Here is a 9040-nt window from a genome sequence, read left to right on the forward strand (position 1 = left end):
ACCACCTCGGTGGGAAGGTAACAGCGTTCCGTGTCTAAGTCGCACTGGCCATGTGACCACGGAAGATTGTCTTCGGACAAAACGCTGGCTCTATGGCTTGGAAACGGGGATGAGCACCACCCCCTAGAGTCGAACACGACTGGACAAAAATTGTCAAGGGGAACCTTTACCTTTTAACTAGAAAGTGCTTAGGGTCTGGAAAAGTATGGAGCAAAGAGTGAAAGTTTTGGGTTGTTGTTGCTGCTGCTGTTTTTAAATCTTATCTGCAGCTTGTAGTCTGCGCAAAGCTCAGACTGGCACTGCATATATTAAACCCAGTCCAGGTCTCTGGTTTTATTTCCAGAAGAGGTTGGCTTTTTCATTGTTGCCTAGAAAAGCATCTGTTTTAAAGTGCATTGCCCTAATATTAACTGTGTTTTAATTAAAACTTTTGGGAAGTTCTGAGTTTCCAAAGTTTGGGGTGAATTTGGAATGAACTCGGTTTTTATGATGTATGCAGCTATATATAAATCACCGTTTTCATAGTATACACAGGAAGATTAAACCAAAAAATTGGAATAAAATCTCAATTTTTTCCCCTTGGAAAGACTGTATAGTAATCTACAGAAAAGCACTGAGGAGAATGTTGAAGGAAACAAGCAGGGTATTGCTTATTGCCTGAAACCAAAGGCTCTTGGGTTTCTTGCTATCTTCAAAAGGTTCTTTTTCAGGGATAACACAGTACTTTAGATATAACAGCATATGTAAAAATGGGTATTGTGAGCTAGTAAAGATCCCCAAAACCTGTGGGGTTTTCCGATCTCCAATTTATAATCTGCCAGTATGTTTAGAATTATAGAATCACAGAATAATGAAGTTGGAAGGGGCCTATATGGCCATCGAGAGCAATCCCCTTCCATAGGCAGGAATACAAATCAAAGGATATCTGCCAGGTGGTTGTCTACATTTCTCTTGAATGCCTCCAGGAGTACTCGCTGCCTTGTGAGGTAATTGATTCCGTTGTCTTACTGCTCTAACAATTAGGAAGCTTTTCCTCATATTCAACTGAAATCTGGCTTCCTGTAACTTGAGTGCATTGTTGCATGTCCTGCACTCTGGGATGATCGAGAACAGATCCTGCCCCTCCTCTATATGACAGCCTTTAAAGTATTTAAAAGTTTAAAATATCTTTAATTATAGTCATTAGCAGACCTACTCTATGACATTTTTCCACATATGCTCCCTCCATTTTTGCTCTTCTATGTCTATAACCTTCCCTTGTAGAATGACTGGATCTCTTCCACAGCATTGTACTTCTACCTCATCATTCTCTGTTGTGGCCGTCGGAACGTAGTTGCTGCAGTAGCTTCTCCTTGTGAAGTGATGTTTTCCATTGAAATTTTTCAGCTTTTCGTGCAGGGTAGAAGACTTGCTGAAGCTTTAGCGGATGTTTTTAAAAGTGGAAACCTAAAGTACATCTCCCTCTTCCTCCTCCTCCTCTTCTGCTTAACTGCAATGCAATTTTCCATAGTTTTGTGATTGAGATTTTGAACACTTGGCCTCTTACAATAATGGAATAACAACAAATCTGAAACTTCAGTCTCAGGATTTAAAGAAATACATTTTAATTTAAAATTGCCCAACAAGTTTTGGGCTGAATTTCTGGCCTTCTTCAGGGGCTGAAAAAAGTAAATCAAAAGAGGAAAGCTTTTTTTTTTTTACTATTACATATTACTATTTTTATATTTATACATTGCATTACTTGTTCATCTGTGCTGTTAAGTTGGAACTGACTTATAACAGGGCTTTCAAAGTAAGTGAGATATTTAAGTTCCACTCCCCCAGTGAGTTTTCATGACTGAGCTGGGATTCAAATCCTAGTCTCCTGAGTCCTAGTCCATCACTCTTTCCACTGTGCCATACTGGTTATCTCTGAAAACTTTATAGTACATTGTTCACAATGAGAATAACAATCCAGTCTACTGTTACACCTAATTGACAAATAGCCATTGTCATTTATACTGTATGTGGATCTGAGGTCTATATTAGATTTTTTTTTCTTTCCTTTTTTGGTCTGTACGCAGCTCCAGTAGTTTAGTTATGACATATTAGGAGAAAGGTCTCCTCTTTATGGATGTTATCTTACACAGCTGTTATTCAGGGTCACTCACACAAGCTTCTGCCTAAGAATGCAAGTATGTGAAACATCTCATGCTGATAAAGAAGGGCAAAAATCTGTCTCTTTAATGGGCAGTCCAAGCTCTCTCGCTGCCTCCGGCAGGGAACCTCTGAGGAAGCCAGTAGAAGCCGCGATGATGATGACACTTCCAGACACCAGCTCTATTCAGTACTGGCTATTTTTCTAGAAGGGTTACCTCTTAGACGTTCTTGGGACTAAGGCATGGTGGAAGAGGAGGTCTAGGAAATTACCTGTATACAGGTGACTTTCTAGATCACCCTTCCTGTAGAGTTTTTTTTTTTGGGGGGGGAGGGGGTTTCAGAGAGTTGTAGGATAGCCCGCCTGATGTGATAGTCACACTAGGCCTCATGAGAGGACTGTCCCTACAGGCAGTTTGGTTGGAACACTTGGTACTTTTTCAAGAGGAAAATAGCGGGAATCATCACCTTTGCTGCCAAGGCTCCTAACTCTCACTTATGTCATGTACCTCTCTCTCTGATATACAGTATCTAAGCTGGAGGCTCCGGGTGGCTGCCTCAGTCATTTCTGTCTTTTTGGGAAGAAGGACAACTGGCTGAGCAGACCAGGAGGTGAGGGAGAGAGAGGTGTTTTGTTTATTTGTTTTGTTTTTTTGCTTACCTTTATGGTCTTATCTCACCTCCGGCATCCACATGTCAAAAGATTTTTCATCTGAGGCCCAGGAAGTCAGAAAAGCATGGCCATTTCACTGGAAATATTCCTCAGGAGTCTTTGATTTAACTTCTTGCATTTCTTCCTGACATAAAGATAGATCAGTTGGTGCTCATGCCAGAGTGAAACATTGCTGGCCCCATTTAATTTAATTGCTGATATTAAACTTATTTTGAGCAATGAAATAAAAATAATCAGTCTTTGCTGCCACTTTAGCAGGGCAGGTTCCTTTTTTTTCAATATAATGAAATCTCAAAAATTAAGAGAATTAAAATAAAACTTTGAAAAACACAATAAACAAAAAAATGTACCATTGAGGGGGGGAATGTACACACAGGATTTCAGTAAAAGGTATCCAAATGTCAGAAAAGATATCCAATAGAGCAGGGGTATCAAACATGCGGCCCGGGAGCCATTTGCGGCCTGCCGGATGATAGTTTGTGGCCTCCGCATTGCCTGCCCCCTTCCGAAGCACCCATGCATCCTCTGCTGTCAAGAGTCAAAAAAAGCCTCACCTCGCTCACCGGCTCTCCCCCAAGACAGCGCCTCTTGCACCCTCCATCCGGAACTGCAGCCTGCCAGCCAGCCCACCTGTCTGCCGGCTGGCAGGCTGCAGTTCCAGATGGAAGGTGCAAGAGGCGTTGTCTTGGGGGAGAGCCGACAAGCAAGGCACGCTGCCAGCCCTTTTCCCTGAGTCCCCGAGCCGCCACCAAGCGATGCCTGAGAGCGGAGCTCGCTCCTGGCCCGTTCTCAAAGAGCGCCTCCAAGTCATCAACAGCAGCTGCCGCCGCCACCTCCTCTTCCAGGGAAGCAGCTCTCTGGCTCTCTTTCTCTCTCGGCAACCCCAACCGAGCCAGCGGCCACCTCAGCGCCTGGCAGTGCTTTCTCCTCCTCCTCCTCCTCCTCATCCTGCTTCAGCCACCTCGCCTCTGGAGGCTGCCTAGGCTGGCCTCGCAAAGTTTGCTCCTCTGTCATGGTGGGGGTAGCTGCTGCTGAGTGCACCTTTTTTGAGGGGGGGGCTCAGAAGAAGGGTTGCCGGACCTCCGTGTATGTGTGTTTTTGTGTATGTGTGCGCACACACCTCTGGGGGCCCCCCGCCCTGTTCTGTTTAATTTCACGGGTACCAGTGGGGGCTTTTCTCCTTTAGCAAGGTGAATTCTGTGAGGGTTTTTAAAAATTTTTATGTCATGCCCTCCTCCCCCCAGCTAGGCGATCGCCGGCGCTTCCTCCCTTCTCTGCTTCTTCATCCTGCTGCTGCTGGTGGTGGTGGTAGTGAAGAAGGAGCCAGAGGGGGCCGTGGCCAGCGACGAGGGCTCGCGTGCCCCTCCTCCTCCTCCTCGGAGCCCCAGCTGGGCTAAGGAAACTCCTGGGCAGCTTCCTCGGGCTCTTGCTCCGCTTGGCAGAAAATCTGATTCGGCCCACCCTCACCCAGATTCTGCCTCCAGCAGCCCCCAGGTAAATTGAGTTTGAGACCCCTGAAATAGAGAGTTGTTATAAGTCGGCCAGGACTTCAAATGTTTAAAGAATTGAAAGGTCCTTGAGCTTTGGGCGTCGACTGAGAGCAGGTGGGAATTATCTTTCGAGAATTGCAATATTGCTTTTTTTGAAGGCATCATCAGGGCACAGAGACTTCACTTTCTGCGCTGTGGTTTCCTAGAAACAGGCAGACAGTTTAAAAGCACATAGACATATGCCATTTCCAAAGATTGCTGGAATACAACATTCATAATGACAATAATACCAATTTTTTTCTCATTTCATCACATGCACACCAATCCTACATGTATTAACTGACAACAAATATTCATGAGCAAATATTACGGGCTTCCTTTTCTGTGATGATTCAGTCAGTGTTCAAAGGAAGGAATACTGAGTTGCTCAAAGCTGCAGGGCGACATTTGTTGTCGCCGCCATTGTTGTTATTTGCTGTCAAGTCATGTCTCACTTATAGCAGCCCCAACATGGTCTTCAAAGTTATGTGAGATATTTAAGAAGTTGTTGTTGTTCCAAAGGTGACCCATGACACCCAACTCTGCAAATGTCAGAGCAAGGACAACAAAGGAGACACACTGTTTGTCATTCACACCCCTTTGATGGACCCACTGCAGATTCCCAGTGTGGTGTAGTGGACAGAGTGATAGCTTAGAACTCAGGAGGCCTGGGTTCAATTGCCCACTCAGCCATGGAAATTCACTGGGGGAGTGGATCTGGTAAAACCACTCCTTAAATATGCCACAGACACACACACACACACTCACAGACTAGCCTATTAGTTATGGCAGAGCACTTTTTGAAAGGTTGGAGAGGTTGTTGAAAAGTGCAAATGTATTTTGATTGGGCTTTTTTCCTTAAGGACATTTTTATAAAGACAGGTTAGGGTCTGTAGGTGGTGTTTTGGATGACATAAACATTTGGGTTCAGGACCTGGGGAAGGAACACACAGAGAGAGAGAGAGAGAGAGACACGCACTCTTTCTGCTCCCCTCCTCCCATCATCCTCTGATCCCCCCCCCCAACATAGATGAGATTAGCGCTAAATTGCCCGATCATCTTATTGCTGGGTCATGGTTATTAACCTTCCCTGCATTTATGCCCCTCATTTCCCAGACAGCATCAATAGAAGTGTGTGTGTGTTGCAGTAGGAGAGTGCAAAGAGTCATGGAAACCTGCAAATTTTTGTCCCAAATTCTTTCTCTCTCTCCTTCATTTGCTCTTTCGTTACAGACACACATACACAAACACCCTGCCAGCCGTCATAAAGGAAGCTCCTTTATGTGCCAGAAAGTTAAAGAGTCGCCTTTGCATAGGGGCTGGCACATAGGGGCTGGCATCTCACTGACACATAAGTCATTTTAATAGAGACAAATCACTCGGAATACCTAGGGATCAGCGGTCATGGAGAGAAGACACGTGTGTTGTGCGTACAGGCAGTCCAGCCAATATCCTCTGCACTGCACCCCTCTCCTCCGTACACTTTCGGCTCTGCCTCTGTGTGTGTATGCCTGTGTGTCTGTGTACACATGTGACTTCTTTGCTGTGTCCGAGGCGGGGAATCCAGGGTAGAAATGGCCACCTTTTCTGGCACACTTTTTAACTCTTTCCCAGCATCACAGAGAAGCATAAAATGATTGGCAGAGATTAGAACAAAAGAAGGAAAGAAGAAGAAAAAAGGAGGTTGTGGGCTGGAATGTGACTTGCATGGCAACTAGCATGAGTGGCAAACTCTTGGAACAATCTGCAACCCCTGTGTGAGCACGGATTGTGATTTCAGACATAATACAGGCTGCTAATCAAACTGGAGCAAAGCCAAGCCATGCTGATGTCGGCCTCCAATGTAATCCTACCCTGAGATAACCGCGTCTGTCCTGAGCCTCTTGGTGTCCTTCACTTGAGGCCCTTCTCTGTACTCCATCGATCATAGACCTTGCTGGCAGATTCATCTTGTCTTAGATAAGATACGAGGACAAAACTGTGACAGTCAGGGTGACAGACATCAAGGGTGCTTGCCAAGCATCATGGGCGACCACGCCACAAAACGATGAAACACATTTCTTGCACTGGCTCTGCAGGTTATGTCAGCACATGTAAAACGCTCCGAAAAGATCCAGAAACAGGAGTGATGTCAAAACTTTTTAACTTAGGAAATAACCTTGGAGGCACGAGGCATAAGAAAGGCTGTCTATTACATTAGCAGAGAAAGCATATTCTTGGTGGTTGTAGGTTTTTCGGGCTGTTTGGCCGTGTTCTGGATCCTGGCCCAGAAAGCATACTCACTTGCATACTTATTAAGTATGGCATCCAAGATGATAACTGACAGGTAGGCTTTTATAGGAAAACAACAACCACAAAAGGCCAAAAACAAAAGTATAAAGAAAGGATTTTTTTCAAGTAAGCACATCTCAGGGATGTAATTTAGAATGATCAACTTCTTATTTATTTATTTTATTTATTTAAAATATTTTTACCCCACTTTTCCTTAAAAAGGACCCAAGGTGGCTTACATCATTGAAAGACAATATTTAAAGCTGAAAACAATGAATATACGATGGATGACATCATTAAAAGACCATATTATAGCTGAAACAGTAAGTATACAAATACTGAAAAGGAACAAACAAATAGCACTCGATGTATAACAGTCCATCTAAAAGTCATTCGTGTAGCCAGTCACTCGTGTAGCCAGTCACAGAGAGAAAGTGTGCCTGAAGAGAAAGGTCCTTGTCTGCTTGTGGAAGGAGAGCCAAGATGGAGAACCAGCCTGGCCTCCTGTGGGAGGAAGTTCCAGAGTCTGAGAGTAGTAACAGAGAAGGCCCTCTTCTGTGTCCCCACCAAACAGACCTGTGAAGGTGGTGAGACTGAGAGAAAGGTTTCTTCTGATGATCATAACACCTGAGCCAGTTCTTAACCATTGAACTTTTTACAGAACATCTACAAAACATCATATAGCCTAACATTACTAAAGGGCTATTACAGATATGTATGTATGTATGTATGTATGTATGTATGTATGTATGTATGTATGTATGTATGTATGTATGTATTTATTTATTTATTTATTTATTTATTTATTTATTTATTTATTTATTTATTCAATTTTTTACCCCGCCCCTCTAGACAACGTCTACTCGGGGCGGCTTACAAAGATTAAAATGGCACTATTCTATCTGTCAGCCCATACTGTGATGTGCTTTGCCTTTTCTGTTCTTAGGACCAGGAATGTCCTCCGCTCAAAACAGAAAGTTAGCATGATAGTGCTAATTACTTTATTTGTGTAAATAATGCCAGGGGAAACTCTTAAGACACCTTAAAGACAAATCCGTTTCACATGGCATACACATTCATGGGCTTCAGCCCACTTCCTAAGATACACAGAGACAGACAGAATGAGGCAGGGAAAGCGGTTAACCTGTGAAAATAAAATCAGGCCACGGAAGTTCTAGGCTACAATCCTGAAACCCCATATTAGGCATGGAAATCATACACACACATACACATACACACCAACAACTACCAGCACTTTGTACGGGACACATTCTACAGCTGTAGAAACTGATTCAAAATGCCGAGACATGGCCTGACATTGTCTTACAATATCATGCCAGCATTTGCCAGCGGGAAAAGGTGAATAATGTGATAACATGGCAGGAGATCTACCTCCCCATTTAGTCTATGAGTCACTCATTTGCCTGTCAATGACAGATTGATTGATTCAATTTTTATACTGCCCATCTAGCAAATTGCTACTCTGTGTGGTGTACAGAAAGTAAAGCAAAAAATCACAAAAATCTTAAAACACATTTTGAAATACAAAGAACAGTGGGGGGAAACAGACACCAAGAAACTGTCAAGGGCAAAGAAGAACCCTTCTTTCTCCTCCACACAAATCCTCTGTAAGCATTTTCTTTATTTCTTTTTTTCCCCTCTCATTTACACAGAACTGAAAGTTAGATGTCCTTACTTGACCGTTTTAGAAGAAGTAGCCATGTTAATCTGCACAAGAATATCTGGCAAAAGCCAGAGAAACAATACAAGACAAGACAAAAGTATGTGGCACCTTCAAGACTATTATATTTTAATGTGAGCATTTTTGGATCATGTCCACTTCTTCACACAAATTTCATTCTGCCTTTCATTTACACACACACCCCATGTCTGATGAAGCAGGCATGATCCACAAAAGCTCACATTAAAATATAATAGTCTTTAAGGTGCCACATGGTTTCATCTTTTCTTTTCTTTTGTTCCTTTGGATTTTGCCTTAGTTGCCAAGTGACCCATGAGAAATCCAATGGTATTACTGGGATACAGATTAAATAACTCAGTGAGTCAAGGGTTGGGAGTTCGATTCCCTGCCATGTTTCTTGGAAGAAGAGCCAGCCTGTGTGGCCTTGGTCAAACTGCACAGTCTCAAAGTGCCCTCAGATGAAGGGAAGGGTTAACCACTTCTGAGTTCTTCACCTAAAAACTGTGGAAAAGGTCACCATAACTCTGAATTGACTGGACAGCACATTATCATTTTTATTATGAGGACATTTTGCTATGGTAAATAGGACAGGAACTGCACGCAACTGAGATAAAGAAAAGAAATATAACCAGAGAGAAACTCCAAGGTCTTACATTAATCTGAACACTAATAATGTTAGTCTCTCTCTGAAGGCCTTGAGGAATTGTGCAACATTTGGCCAGAGCAACT

This window comes from Pogona vitticeps, chromosome 2, assembly GCF_051106095.1.
Source record: "Pogona vitticeps strain Pit_001003342236 chromosome 2, PviZW2.1, whole genome shotgun sequence".
NCBI lineage: Eukaryota > Metazoa > Chordata > Lepidosauria > Squamata > Agamidae > Pogona > Pogona vitticeps.